At 40.9% G+C, this 15024-nt stretch overlaps 1 long non-coding RNA gene across 1 annotated transcript in view; it reads left to right on the top strand.

Moving 5' to 3' along the window:
• The window catches only part of LOC144616369 (uncharacterized), a 28651-nt gene extending 17470 nt beyond the window's left edge, over positions 1–11181 (top strand). The window contains exons 2-4 of the long non-coding RNA XR_013555581.1: positions 9585–9818; positions 10465–10558; positions 10950–11181. This is a non-coding gene — a long non-coding RNA (uncharacterized LOC144616369). The remainder of the gene's footprint in view (positions 1–9584; positions 9819–10464; positions 10559–10949) is intronic.
• The last annotated feature ends 3843 nt before the right edge of the window (positions 11182–15024 follow it).

The raw sequence follows: 15024 nt of genomic DNA, 5'->3' as shown, positions 1-15024 counted from the left end.
GTGACCTGAGCTGAAATCAAGAATCCCATGCTTAACGAACTACGCCACCCAGGCGCCCCGCCATAATTCTTGATATATGGTAAGGCACATATCTTGTGATATCTAGTTGTTCTTGGCTCTTTGTTCATCCATATAAATTTTGGAATCAGCTTGTGACATCCAGAAAAACTATTACTAGGGATTTTTATTAGAATTGCATTAGATTTACAGATTACTTTGGGGAAAGTTGACACTATTGTAATATTAAGTCTTCTCATCCAAAAACATGGTATGACTTTCTGTTTATTTAGATCTGCTTTAGCACATTTCAATAAAATGATATAATTTTTCTCAGAAATTTCTTGAACATTTTTGTTTGATTTATCCCTAGTTACTTTCAAATCTTTATTGTATTGTAAAGGGCTTTTATAAAATTATATTTTCTTACTAATCTGCCACTTGTATAAAGAAAACCAGTTTTTTTGCTTATTAATCTCATATCCAGTAACATTTCTAAGGTTTCCTATCAATTCTAATAGTGTGTTGGGTTTTCTATGTAGACAATAAAATCCCTATAAATAATACAATAATTATTTATGGGGTTTCCCCCCTTTTTAATTGTCAGGTTAGCAGTACACACACAGCTCGGTTAGATTTACACACACACACACACACACACACACACACACACACACACACACACAGCTGGGCTAGATTTACAAAAATCTTGTTTAGGATTTTCCCAACTATGTTAGTGAGATTAGCCTATGGTTTTCCTATCTTATACTGTCTTTGTCTAATGTTAACAAAGTTATATTGAGCATTATAAAATAATTTGAAAATGTACTCTCTTTTTTCTCTTCCCTGGGAAAGTGTATGCTGTTTTTGTTTTAATGTCGGTTATAACCCTGTATCCAAGTAATAATCTCATGGAGTGTTTTTTCTACCTTCAAATAATTTGTACAAAACAGTGAGCCCCTTGGCCCCACACTCTTTAATTTTTTTTTCTTTTTTAATAATCTCTATGCCCAAGGTGGGGCTTGAACTCGTTAGTCAGAGATCAAGAGTCATATGCTCTACCCGCTGAGCTAGCTAGGCGCCCTAATTAAAAAAAAATATTTTTAAGGCCCAGGGCGCCTGGTTGGCTCAGTTAATTAACCATCAGACTCTTGATTTCACTTCAGGTCATGAGCTCACAGTCGTGGGATCAAGCCCCGAGTCAGGCTCCACGCTGAGTGTGGAGCCTGCTTGAGATTCATTCTCTCTCTCTCTCTCTCTCTCTCTCTCTCTCAATCCTTCTTTCTCTCTGCCCCTCCCCCACTCTCACACACACACTCTCTCTCTCAAAATAAATAAACATTAAAAAAAAATTTTAAGTCTCCTCACTCTTTTACTGGGCTAATTTCTATTCATCCTTCAGTTTTCACCGTGAACTTCATATCCTCAAGAAGCTCTTTACTGCGTCACATGAGATTAGCTGTCCCTGTTCCATATCCCTCATAGCACATTTTATTTGTTCTATCATAACTCACTTCACATTTCATTGTAATGTTTCATTAAATGTTAATATTTTCAGCTGGGCCACAAGCTGCTTGAAGGCAGGGACCCTGTGCTTCGCACACTGATGGCACAAAGTTGACCATCAATATTTGTTGACTGATTAAGTGAATGAGTAAAAGAAATAGCCTCAAAATGGGACTTGAATCAAGTTATTCTTGGATATGGGCAAATTTGAGCTCCCTGCGAAGGCCTTCTGCTTCAGAACAAGTAAAAGAACTAAGAAAGACCACGGTACCAGCTATGGAAGCAGAGGCCTATGGAAGGAGGTGGATGCCCCACCCTGGTCCCTCTGTGCAGAAGCCCAGTATAAAAAAAGTGATGGGGACAGAGATGTGTCAGCACCAGGGACCGCATCATCACTGGAGTTCTGTTAGAATCCTGGGCATTCATTGTGCCACCTGAGAGCCAAGTGCTATGTAGGGTTATGGGGAAGACCCTGGAGGTACTCTCACAGACAAGAAGCTGGGGCTTGGACAGAGCTAGACTTCTCTTAATAGGAGGAGGAGTCCCTCAAAATATCAGTTTAAATTATATATATAATATATATAAAACGTATAAGTTATATATATAATATATATATAGTTATATATATTATATATATAATTAAACTTATAAATTAAACTTATAAACTAAATTAAAATTAAAGTTATATTATATATATAATTTAAACTGATATATATATATATAATTTAAACTGATATATATAGATATAGATAGATAGATCAGATATCTGATATATATATATACACATATATATTCACACACACACATATATATATACGTATATATATATATATATATCTGATAACTGATCTATCTTGTACTGTGTGACAAAATTGTATCCAGGCCTGAGAAATTAAATTATACTTTCAGAATTACCAAATCCTGTCAAGACAGGCATGTTTCAATGGCTTCTGTGGGGCCCTAGGGAAACTTGCCTAACATGTCCTCACCCCTCTGACTCATGCTCAGTGACTATCATGTTTATTCTGCATCTGTACCTCAGTAGTAAGAAGTTCCTTGGACAGAGGTATGAGAAATCTACTCACTGGAAAGACATGATATCCTGGGTATTCTAGCTGATCTGTCTCACATGACTTTGACTAATATCAGGTAGACCTTTGAGCTTCAATAACTCTAAATACACTGGCCAACAGATCTTTAGGCTTGCAGGGAGGTTCATCAGGCCCTGATCCTGTATTGTGGCTGATCCTATATTGTGGTTTGTTCATTCATTCAGTAAACCTTCATGAACACCTACTGTGTGGGATACAATTGTTGGGTCAGTTCCTGGTATCTACCTAGAGAGGTATTTCCATGTGGCCCAGAAATTTTGATCTATAGAATAGATTTGAAGACTGATGGCTTAGACTTGCTATTTGCCAAATTTCCTTTTTATTGTTTCAAAGCAGAAGAGGGGGATGAAGGGAGCAGGTGCTTGAGGGGGCTTATTTTAAGTGTGTACGTTGATTAAATTGTTGAGTGAGGTCACCATCACCTAACATCTCTTCCTGCATAAAACTCAGAGAAACCTCAGGACTAGCCCTACATCTGAGTATCCTCTGGTGCCTGGCCCTGACTCTTTTCTGAGTTGTATGGCTACAGGGCCAGATCAAAGCCATGTTGGTATTTTTAACTGCTATGCCCAGACTTTCTGCTTTTTCACCATGGAGGCATTTAACTCCATTACCCGTTGAATCAGCTGACATGTATCTAAGAGACTTCAGCCTCACACAAGACTTGGAGGGCAAGATATCATAGTAAAGTAAAAGCATGTGCTCTGTAGACAAAGCTTGGGTTCAAATCCAACCTCCAGCATTTACTTCTCTAGGCCTCAAGGAAAAATAGAGTTAATAAGAGTCTAACCAGTTTTGGTTAGGATACACTCAGCTGCAACTGACAGAAAACTCAACTAACAGTGTAGATATTAACTCATTTCATATTACAAAAAGGTCTGGAGGTAGGTGGCTGGTAAACACCTTAAACTATGTCATCCAAGACCTAGGCTTTCCTCATCCTGCTCCATCATGCTTGGTATGCCGGCTCCTTGGGCCCTCTGTGATTCTCCACTGATACTCTTTGCACACGGGAAACTTTGCTCCTAGAATTCACACATCATTTTGGAAATATTATTGCTTGGGAGTGAGGGGTGGGCAGGGAACAGTGGTCCTCTGGCAGTTTCGATTGTTATTCCCAATTCTCTGCCTCCCCTTTATTTAAGTATACTTCCATGCCTTTTGCTATGTGACTTTCCTTGGGCCAATAGAATGCCATAGAACATGATACAAACATATACTTTAAATGTGCTTTTGTGATTTGACTTTGCTTCTTACACTCCTGTGATGTGTTAAGAGAAGAGCAAATTCCAGACATGCACGGCCCCTCCAGCTTGGGTCCCAGATTAAATAACTGAACATAACCAGAAGTCTGAAGCTCTACTACTCCCTGTCAAGCCCAACTTGGATAAGTCAAACCATAGCCAACTTCTACCACCAAAAGCATGAAAATAGGTGGTTTTTGTTATAAGCCATTGAGATCTTGGAATTGTTTGTTACACAACAAAAACTGACTATTGCAGTCCATTTTGAGGGTCCCACCAATGTCTAAGCTCCTTAATAGGATCAATTATCTTATACTACAACTCAGAATGTGAGGAGAAATAGTTTATCTATAAGCAATGTGGTCTTTCTTACAAACTTCATCCACTGGGTGGCATTAAAAGCTGTAGTTGTTCCAGTGCAATACCACAGAATAAACAGGCTGTTCAGATATTTTTAAATCTATCTAGGTAAAAATGCTCAGAGTCTCAGATTCTCAGAGGTCTTGCCTCTTCCCAGGCTTTTTTCCAAGTAGCTGTGAGAGTGCATGGAGAGAGAGAAGAGGCTTAAGTGATCTCGTCGGGAATGGGTGTATGAGGAGAATTGGGGTCCTTGTGCTCTCAATGTGTCCTTTGGCTCCTCTGGTTTGTTGGCCAATATGCACTTGGTCATTCTCCCCCTGCTGGCCTTTGGCTAAAGTCAGCATTTACAGTATCTCACATGTCTTTCTTTCTTTTTTTTTTTTTTAAGTTTATTTATTTTTGAAAGAGAGAGAGCATGAGTGGAGGAGGAGCAAAGAGAGAGGAGACAGAGAATCCCAAGCAGGCTCTGTGCTGTCAGCACAGAGCCCAATGTGGGGCTCAAACTCATGAACTGCCAGATCATGACCTGAGCCGAAATCAGGGGTCAGACACTTAATGGGCTGAGCCACCCAGGTGCCCCCTCACATGTCTTTCTTGACTAGGTCTGACTTCAACCTCCCCATAGCTCTGCAAAGCCCAGTGGACCCCTTGAATTTTGACATGTCCTCCATCCAGGCTCTGACCCAAACTACATGCCTCTGTTTCCTGTTTGGATCTTCCTGCCATACCATTCTCCATGGCATGCCCATGGCTCTCAACTGAATACTCATCACTGGAGGACTAGAAGTACAAACTAGACCCTATCTCTCTGACAGTTTACCCTGATTTGTCCATTTATCTACATTGGGCACAAGTTTGTGCCAACTTCAATGATTTCTTCTCTTTTCTGGATATTTCTGAAGCCATTCCCACAAAAGCAAGTTAAGCCTCTTTGATTCTTATCTCACTCTCACCTTCTAGCTATCTTCTTCAATGTCCAAGAAAGGAAAGGGCAGGCTTCTCTTTTATTCCTTCGATATCATATCCTTGGCTTCCTGGCCCACTTCCTAAGTCCCACTTCAGAAGACAGAAGTTCATTCTGGAAACAATCCTTTGATATAGGTGTTATCATCATCGTCATGAGTAGATGGGGAAATCAGAGACAATAGACTAAATTACCCCTACTTTGGTGGAGATTTGAATCTAGTTTTGGATCTTGATCTTGTTAAATGGGAGCTAAGTGAATATAGAAAATTATTTCTCTCACAGAGTCCAGTTTTCAAGCCTATTGTTTTGCTGGAAAAAAACTATTTTGAATTTCAATAATGCATATTAGCTCTTTTCTTCTTAGTATTCCTCCTGAAACAATCTTAATCTCCTCACAAACAGATTGATGCCATAACCAAATAAGAAGGAGGTCATTTCCTTGCTAAGTGCAAAGGGAAAAACACATTAATAGTTTCTAAGGATCTAAGTCAATGGCAAAACTAGAGCTAGAATTCTCCCTACTCTGAAGTCCAGGGAATTTTTGGCTAGTCCTTTGTGGTCATGCACACGTGTCAGTGTGTGTATGCATGTGTGTGAGTATGTGTGCATATGCGTGACAATGTTGAGAAAAATCAGGTCTTCAATTATTCTTTTAAGGAGGTTTTCTTATGTCATGAGTCGTTGGCTTTTAAAGCCCCAAAGAAAAAATTTGACTCATTTGTAATCGGTGTTGTATTATCATTCTTTCTTGAGATAAAACCAGAACCCTTGTTTTCTGTGATGAGCATAGGGATGGGGATTACAGAAAATATAGGGTAATGGGTTACTATTTTAAAAGTCTAGTATCTCTAGGATCTAAGTCAATGGCAATGGAGAGAAGAGAGGGCAGTGATGGTCCTGACCAACTACCACTGAGCTGTCTAGCCCTTTCGCTTTTCTTCGACCTCCTTGAGTCATAACTCTGGCTCCAATAACTTATGAATGCAGCAAAATGAAGCCAAGATATTTTTGAGCCTTAACCATATGCCCAGCAGTATGTTATGTACTTTCATATACATTACCTCTTTTATTCTCAAGGCAATCCTTCAGGATAGGTATTAACATTCTCGCTTTTCAATGATGAGGGAGCACAGACTGAAAGAGGTTTAATAACTTCTCCAAAGCCCCACAGCTAAACCATGAAAGAGGTGGGATTAAAGCCCTGTCTGCTATGGTTACTAATCTCACCTCCTTTCCTTATATTAAGGTACTTCTTGAGAGAATGTACCAGCACCACATGAGGAGGATTCTGTAAAGATGAGTATTTTCCTTCTTGCAGTTTATTTTTAAAATGTTTTTCTTTCTTGCAGGAGTTTATTTTTAAAATGTAACCTGGCTTTATGGTGGTAGAACAGTCTCAGATCTGTTTGTATCAATTTGCCATTTAAGTTTAAAGTAAAAGACTGGTTAATGATAACAATGAATCATAAAACCTTCAGAAGGAAAGGAGGTTTTATGGACCATTTGTGTGTGTGTGTGTGTGTGTGTGTGTGTGTGTGTGTGGCAGTTTTAAGTTACTCATTTTTAAAGTCAGTACTTTTTAATGGAAACAACTTGACCAAAAATCTGTCACAGAATTTTGAGACCCATTAAAACAAAATTTTAATGAGAAAAAAAAACCCAAAAAACTTATGTTGGCTTCATTTATTTATTAAAATTTTTTTTTTATATTTATTTATTTTTGAGACAGAGCCCAAGCAGGCGAGGGACAGAGGGAGAGGGAGACACAGAATCGAAGCAGGCTCCAGGTTCTGAGTTGTCAGCACAGAACCCAATGTGGGGCTCAAACCCACGAACTGGGAGATCATGACCTGAGCTGAAGTCAGACGCTTAACCGACTGAGCCACCCAGGCACCCCAACCTGGCTTTAAAGGCATCAGGGGTGCCTGGATGGCTCACTTGGTTGAGCGTCCAACTTCAGCTCAGGTCATGGTCTCACTACTCATGAGTTCGAGCCCCAGTCAGGTTCTGTGCTGACAGCTCAGAGCCTGGAGACTGCTTTGGATTCTGTATCTCCCTCTCTCTGCCCCTCCCCCACTCATGCTCTGTCTCTCTCTCTCTCTCTCTCTCTCTCTCAAAAATAAATAAACATTAAGAAAAAATAAACCAAAGGCATCAGATCGGGGCGCCTGAGTGGCTTAGTCAGTTGAGCACCTGACTCTTGATTTTGGCTCAGGTCATGATCCTGGGGTCATGGGATCGAGGGCCAAGTTGGCTCCACACTGAATGTAGAGACTGCTTAAGATTCTCTCTCTCTTCCTCTGCCCTTCTTCCCTGCTTGAGTTCTCTCTCTCTAAAATAAAAATAAATAAGGGCACCTGGGTGGCTCAGTCAATTAAGCATCTGCCTTTGTCTCAAGTCATGATCTCATGGTTTGTGAGATCTGGCTCTGCGCTGACCCCCCGTGAGCCTGCTTGGGATTCTCTCTCTGCCCGCCTCTCTCTGCCCTTCCCCCAATCACAATATGCAAGCTCTCTCTCTCTCTCTCTCTCTCAGAATAAATAAACTTAAAAAATAAAATATAAGTAAGTAAGTAAATAAATAAACTACAGGCATCAGATTTAAGCCACTGCCAAAAAATATCACAAGTGGAAGAGGCCCCAGCTCCCTTGCCATGGGTTAAAGGGAGCTCATACTGGGATCCGTAAAAAGCCACCCAATCTGAAGGTAGTGTTTGGGGGCATTTCCCACTCTTGTCTTTAAGTTTAGGTTTTTGAAACCAACGGTGAGTAAAGGAGAAAATGCCTAAGCTCAAATCTTTTTTAGAGATTTTATAAAAATTCCAAGGACACCTGGGTGGCTCAGTCAATTGAGCATCCGACTCTTGATTTCGGCTCAAGTCATGATCTCAAGCCTCATGTCGGGCAATGTGCTGACAGTGCAGAACCTGCTTGGGATTCTCACTCGCCTTCTCTCTCTGCTCCTCCCTCCCTCCCCCCCTACTCTAAAAATAAAGAAACTTAAAAAAATTCTAAAATGCATATTTTTCTTCCAGACCAGTATATGCTTTTTCTTTAACTCTTTTTGCCATTTTCTTTAGCTCTTTTTGAGCACAGTCTCCATGTCATGACATCTTGATGGGTAGAGGCAGTCCCTCAAACATCAAGAACCCGAAGTTCTTCTGGTTCAGTCTGGTGACCTATCGACGCATAACAAACTGCACCAAAACTCGATGTCTTAAAACAGTCGCCGCTTTATTGTTTCTCACAACACATGGGTCAGGAATTCTGGCAGGTCGTAGCTGGCTTCTGATTCATGTGATGCCCGCTGGCGCTGGAATGCCCCCGAGGGCTTCTTCACTCACAGGTCTTGAGCCTCAGCTGGCAAGGCTCAAGTGGCCAGGGGATGACTGCAATTGCTCAACTGGTGTCATACATCTGAAGCCTCAGTTCTCATTGTTGCTGGCTTCCTCAGTTCTTTGTTGTGAAATCTCAGGGCCTCTCCCTCTCTGTGTGGCCTTTCCACACAGTCACTCCAGCAGGGTAGAAAGACTTCTTACCTGGAGACTCAAAGTTCCCAGGAGAGCAAAAATGAAAACTACCAGGGTTTCTTTAGGCTTAGGCTCAGAACTGGCTCATAGTCCCATCCACTGTAGCCTATTGGCTACACAAGGTTGTGAATACTGCGAGGCATCCATTAGGGGTCACCGATATAGCAGACCACCATAGGTCTCAACCTATATCAGCCAGTCCTGCAGAAAGTTCTCTTCCCTATTTGTTTTGTTTTAATTTTTTTAAAGTTTATTTATTTTTATTATTAATTTTTGAGAAAGAGAGAGAGAGAGTGCAAGCCAGGAGGGCAGAGATAGAGGGAGAGAGAATCCCAAGCAGTCTCCGAGCTCTCAGGGCGGAGCCCAAGGAGGGGCTTGAAATCACAAACTGTGAGATCATGACCTGAGCCAAAACCAAGAGTTAGATGCTTAACTGACTGAGCCACCCAGGCGCCCCTCTTCCCTGTTTGTTTGTTTGGTTTTTTTTCTAGATGAGCCCACAAGAGGCCTTACATGTGTTTGTAAATATCAGCTGTAGCCTTCATGAAGTATCTGCCGTGTTCCTCCTCTCCTATTCTGATTCAACACTCATAGTTCTCAAAGCTGCTTAAGGAAGCTTTGCTGTTACCGGAACTGATATCCTACAGAAGAAGCCATCAGCCAGTCCTCAGATTACCACATTAACGTGTGACAAACTGGGACAATAGGCCCCACAGCAGTAGGACTTGTGTCTGGAGTCCCCGATATCTCTCAGGAAACAGCTCCTTCTACTGATAAGCCTGGATCTATTAACCACTGGCACTCACACTTGTACTAGGGCCCGGGGTGGTGGTGAGCAGACATCACATCCTCCTTTTCTCTTTCTCGTAGATACAAAGCAAAAAGCCAATCAATGCTCTCAAGCTTCTAAAGCAATAAAGGCAGAAAGTTGAAGGGGAAGACTGTCTTCACCAGCAAGGCAAGATGCCCTGTCACTCAAATAACTTTGTGACAATCTCTTTCTGAGAAGTTACCAACGTGGAGTTTTCCCAGTTGATTAGAAGTAAAATGTCACATTGTCTGTGATAAAATAGCAGGTTATAAAAGGACACAGAAGGAATTCTGGTAAGGCATTCTTCTTAATGACCAAAATCACACAGTGAGGAGAATAGAAAAGGAGACAGAAGCAACAAAATGTTGGAAATTGGAAAGCTGCAAGGCAAATGGTAACTAATTTAGTAGATTAGAGAAAGCTGGGGAAAACCGAGCAAAAACCACATTTACATCAAAGAAGCTGCAAAAGGAATTAGTGACACAAATCACCTCTGGAGGTGAGTATGGGGCTGAAAACAGAACGTTTAGCTGGAAGTCTACTTAAGAAGCAGCTGAACCCCAAATACCCCTCCTCTGACAGCAGGTATATGACTTCTCCTCCCAAACTAGCAGAAGTCTGAGCATTTATATCCCAGAAGGTACCAATTAAAGAGTTCCTAGACTGGAGGACACCAGATGGCGAGGGTGTCATTCTAAAATGGGAGGATTGGGGTGCCTGGGTGGCTCAGTCGGTTAAGCGTCCAACTTTGGCTCGACTCAGGTCATGATCTCACGGTTTGTGAGTTCAAGCCCATGTTGGGCTCTGTGCTGACAGCTCAGAGCCTGGAGCCTGTTTCTGATTCTGTCTCCCTCTCTCTCTGCCCCTCCCCCACTTGTGCTCTGTCTCTGTGTCTCAAAAAATAAATAAGTAAATGTTTAAATTTTTTTTTAAAAAAAGGGAATTTCATTCAGAAGAAGGATAGACTACTTAACGTATTTGAAGAAATTGAGAAGAAATATGCACTGGGGGATATTTGAACATTGAATTCATGGTAAGAAGGTAGAAATAATTCACAAAAAGGCAATTATTAGGTCAAGGGGAAATGAGAGGTTATGCAGCAAGTAATGTTTGTGCAGTGGTAATAGGTTAACAGTGAATATACATTTAACCAAAATGAACTATGTTGGACTGACCCGGGGATGAGAAATGGGCAGATAAGGCCCAGTAGGGGGTGGGTGTCATTTTCGATAACAAGCCCTGTTGAAGTATTTAAACTGTGTGCATGAATGACTTTGATAAAATATAATAATATTATGAAATTAATACCAAAATATACATAAATAAAGACAGGAACTCTAAACAGGAAAGGAGATGAAAGCAGGGATCAGTGGCCTGTTCTTTGTAAAAAGTCTCATAAAATTATTCGACTTTTTGTTTTTCAGCGTCTTCATTGAAAACTTTTTATGGAAGCATGTAACTTGCGTACCCAAAGGGTACATATCATAAACATACAACTTGATATTTTTCACAAAAATGAACACAGCCTTGTAACTACCTTCCAGAGAAAGACATGGAAGATTCCAGAATATTCCCTCATGGGATGGCTTCATCTACCCCCTTCCGATCGCTACCCACAAGGGTAATCCTTTTCCGTTTCTAACGTGTAGATTCATGTTGACCGTTTTGTATTTTATATAAATGGAGTCATACAGTATGTCACCTTTTGTGTTTGATTTCTCTCATTCAACATTACGTCGATGAGATTCATCTGCGTTGTTGCGTGGCCCTGTAGTTCACTCCCCTGTCCCTTTGTGACAATATAACACAATTTATCCATTCTACTGTTAATGGCATCTGTCTAGTTTCGAATATGGAGCTACTACGAGGAGTGCTACTATGAACATTTTAGTAAATGTTTTTGGTAGACATTGTATACACACTCTTGTGGGCGGTATTTTTGGATACCGCCTGACAATTTTCCAAAGTAGTTGTACCGATTTTACCTTTACATCAATAGTGTGTGAGTGTCCCAGTTGCTCCACGTCCTTGCCAACACTTGCTGTCATTAATCTTTTTCATTTGAGTCCTTCTGGGGATATGTCGTGGCATCATGTTGTGGCTTTAATTAGAATTTCTCTGACAACTAATGAAGTTGAGTACTTTTTCATAAGTTTATTGGCCATTGAATATCAGCTTTCATGAAATGTCTCTCCAAGTTGTTTGCTCAGTTTTGTATTGTGTATTTCTGTCTTTTTCCAACTGATTTGTAGAAATTCTTCATCTATTTTCATATTGGTCTTCTGTTGCCTGTATGTATTATGAATATTTTCTCTCACTCTATTGGTTACCTATTTTCTTTTTGAACTATGTTGCACAAATAAAAGCAAGATCCGAATTATATGCCCCCTACAAGAAACACATCAAATATAAATCCATATCTGAGTTAAAAATAAAAGTATGCAAAAAGATATACATGCAAACACTAATCAAAAGAAAGAAGAGGGACTATATTAATACCAGACAAATTAGACTTCACAGTAAGGAATATTACCACGGATAAAGAGGGACCTACCAATAAAGGAATCAATTCATAACAGTCCTAAAATTTCATGCATTGAACACAGCCTCAAAACACATATAGCAAAACTTCTAGAAGTGAAAAACAAAATAGATAAATCCACAGTTACAGTTGGAGACTTCAACATTCCTGTCTCAGTAATTGATAAGACAACCAGACAGAAAATTAGCAAAGATGTAAATACCTGAACCCACCATCAACAAATTGGACCTAATTGACGTTTATGGAACATTCCACCCAACGACAGAAAAACAACGTTCTTTTCAAGGATGCATGGGGCCTTTACCAAGATGGATCACATTCTGGGCCATAAAACAAGACTTACCAAATTTAATCTAATTGAAATTATAAAAAGTATGTTCTTTCACCGCAACTGAACTAAATTAGAAACCAATAACAGAACGATATTTGGAAAATCTCCCAAATATTTGTAAATTAAACAGTGTACTTCTAAATAACACATGGGTCAAAGAGGAAGTCACAGGGGAAACCAGAAAATATTTTGAATTGAATAGAAATAAAAACACAATATTATCAAAATTTGCGGATACCACCAAAGCAGTGCTTACATGGAAATTTAAACATCAAACTAGAAAACAAGAAAAATTTCAAATCGGTACTCTAATCCACCTTAAAAATCCAGGAAAAAAAAAAAAAAGCAAATTAAATCCAAAGCGAACAAGGAAGGAAATGAGAAAGAGCAGAAATCAATAAAAATTGAGAACAAAAAGTAATGAAACCCAAAGCAGGTTTTTAGAAAAGATCGTTAAAATCAATAAACATCTAGACACACATCAAGAAAAACAATTGAACAAAATCTGTATTGGCAGAAATCAGATCAGTGCTTGCCAGTAGCTCCACGTTGGGGGGAGGGGTTGATCACAAAGCATCAGTAGGGAATTTTGAGGGAGATGGAAACGTTCTACAACTTGACTGTGGTGATGTAAGCGATTGTATACATTTATCAAAACACATAGAATCTAAACAGAGTGAATTTCACTGTATGTAAATGACATCTCAATGAACCTGATTAAATATCAGAATCCATTTTAGCACTTTAGGGAAAAGGAGAGTTTCACGATACTTTTGTTTTAGATGTGACTGTGCTCTGGATTGCAGATAAAATGTGTTTGTTTGTTTGTTTGTTTTGCCCATATATTGTGGTTTTTTAAAAAAAAAAGAAGGAAAGAAACTATCACCCTAGAATATGCCGAAGTCTTTCCTGCCTTGGAATTTTATACACTAGCCACTTCCTCTGCCTGGAAGGCTAAGACTCGTTCATTCTCCTGTTTGAAGTCACCTTAGGGGGGCGCCTGGGTGGCGCAGTCGGTTAAGCGTCCGACTTCAGCCAGGTCACGATCTCGCGGTCCGTGAGTTCGAGCCCCGCGTCAGGCTCTGGGCTGATGGCTCGGAGCCTGGAGCCTGTTTCCGATTCTGTGTCTCCCTCTCTCTCTGCCCCTCCCCCGTTCATGCTCTGTCTCTCTCTGTCCCAAAAAAATAAAAATAAAAAACGTTGAAGTCACCTTAGGAAGACCTTTCCTGGTCACTCTGTCAAGTAACTAAATATCTTCCCACTCTCTATATCTCTAACCCTCCCTCACGCTGTTTATTTCCCTCATATGACTTACTACAATCTGTAACTTTACTTTTGAACAATACACTGAGTCTGTGGACTTGCAGATTGTAATCAGGTAATAGCTTTACCCTCTTCTCCTACTGCCCTTTGGAATCTGCCTTACTGGGCTAGTTCTTCCACCCCCCTGCCCCCTGGAACAATACTCAGGAAGGCCACAGACCATATCTGCTCAGCCTCTGGTATAAAAAGTCCTCCAAACTTCATTTTAAACTTTCTTCTCTGGGCCAGCTAAGACTGGCTTGACGTGGAAACCTGTGGTGGGAAACAGACACGGTGTGGCTGGCTTCTTCATGCATTCCTTTCTAGGCTCCCTCAGTGTCCACCCTTCCCACCGAAGCCAGATGCAGGGAGGTAAGGGGAGAAAATGCATTCCTTAACCAGCACAGACAGACCAGAAGTGGTTTTGGTTTCCTCTGGCCGAGGCAGATGTTCATATCGACTCTTGCTCTTGGGGGATGTTTGTGGCTCTGTATATCCCCCAGTCGCTGGCTGTCTCTCACCTACAGTCTCTATCCCAAACCTTGAATTTTATTTTCACACCCCTTGACTCTGGATCAGCCTTATGACTTGCTTTGGTCAATAGAACAAGGTGGAAGCAATCTTGTGTCAGCTGTGAGCGTAGGCCTCAGGAAGCCTTGTATACTTTTCTCCAATCTTGGAACCCTGGTAACAAACAAGCTCAAGCTAGGCTTCTAGATGACAAGACATGGGACCCAGGCACCTCTTGTCACTCTAGAAACACACAGCCAACCTCCAGAAGTAATGCTGTCTGACCAACATCTGATTACAAACACGTGAATGAACCTTGATGATATTAAAAGAATTGCATGCAGGAGACCAACACATACTGCCGACCCACAGAACTGTGAGCTAATTAAGTGGGTGGGCTTTTTTTTTTTTTTAATCTTTATTTATTTTTGAGAGAGGGAGAGACAGTATGAGTGGGGAAGGAACAGAGAGAGAGGGAGACACAGAATCCGAAGAAGGCTCCAGGCTCTGAGCTGTCAGCACAGCACATGGGGCTCGAACTCACCAACTGCAAGGTCACCACTGGAGCCGAAGTTGGACGCTTGACCAACTGAGCCACCCAGCTGCCCCAAGTGGGTGTTGTTTTAAAACAAAAACTTTGGGGGTACTTTGATACACAGCAATTAACTAACTGATACAGTCTGTTAAGAAGTTGTAGGGGTGCCCGGGTGGCTCAGTTAAGCGTCCAGCTTCGGCTCAGGTCATGATCTCGCAGCTCACAAGTTCGAGCCCCGCATCAGGCTCTGTGTGGACAGCTCAGAGCCTGGAGCCTGTT

Source organism: Panthera onca, chromosome B2 (genome assembly GCF_046562875.1).
Source record: "Panthera onca isolate mPanOnc1 chromosome B2, mPanOnc1 haplotype 2, whole genome shotgun sequence".
Lineage (NCBI taxonomy): Eukaryota > Metazoa > Chordata > Mammalia > Carnivora > Felidae > Panthera > Panthera onca.
This window is presented reverse-complemented; position numbering and strand designations above follow the sequence as displayed.